Below are 803 nucleotides of genomic sequence, written 5' to 3'. Positions count from 1 at the left end.
TCCTGAGTGCAGAACCAAGAGTAAGCACTAAGCATGGCTGGTTTTAACCCTACAAAACAAAAACAAAATTGAGTACAAAACCGAAGATATGACAATTTATAAATATAGTTTAGATTATTCAGTCAAGTGGTTACTTTAGGTTTAAAATGCTCATCATTTTGTTCCTTGAGGATTAAAATGCTCATCATTTTTTATTCATTTTATGTTTTTTCTTACAGATAATCCCTCTTATAGAGCCTAGGAAATCAAGATACTTACTTTACTCACCATTTACTAAATGCTCAGCATGTAAATTTAGAACATTTCTGCAGCAGAAATTTTCATCATTAACTGAAGTGTCTGCCCACCAGTTAAGACCTGATAGTAAAGAATAACAAAATAATTGCAAGTTATTTCTATCAGAAACTAAGGCAAACGTAGGTATATTAATCTACATACCAATGACTCAAGCATCTCTGACTATTCAACAAAACTAGTGGTTGCATGTTTCATTCACTGGAATTAGAGGGAACAAAAGTTAAATAAAACTCAGTTTAAGATTAAAATCCACTTTTTTTGGATTCTATTTTATTTTTTATAATTTTTACTTTTTTATTTTATTTTATTTTTTTTTTTGCGTCTCACTCAGTGATACACACAGGTTACTCCTGGGTTTACACTCAGGAATTACTCCCGGCAGTGCTTGGAGAACCATACGGGATGCTGGCAATCAAACCTGGGTCGGCATGTGCAAGGCAAACTCCCTACCTATTGTACTATTGCTCCATCCTTGACTTTTTTTTATAACTTTTAGTTCTTGTTTA

The 803-nt window shown here is 32.8% G+C and overlaps 1 pseudogene; it reads right to left on the bottom strand.

The window, feature by feature from the left end:
• Window positions 1–334: 334 nt before the first annotated feature.
• LOC130042244 (uncharacterized) lies at window positions 335–567 on the bottom strand (annotated as a pseudogene).
• Window positions 568–803: the final 236 nt, after the last annotated feature.

The sequence above is a fragment of the Sorex fumeus genome, unplaced genomic scaffold (genome assembly GCF_029834395.1).
Source record: "Sorex fumeus unplaced genomic scaffold, SorFum_2.1 ptg000098l, whole genome shotgun sequence".
Lineage (NCBI taxonomy): Eukaryota > Metazoa > Chordata > Mammalia > Eulipotyphla > Soricidae > Sorex > Sorex fumeus.
The sequence above is the reverse complement of the archived record's forward strand: the minus strand, read 5'-3'. Positions and strand labels throughout refer to the sequence as shown.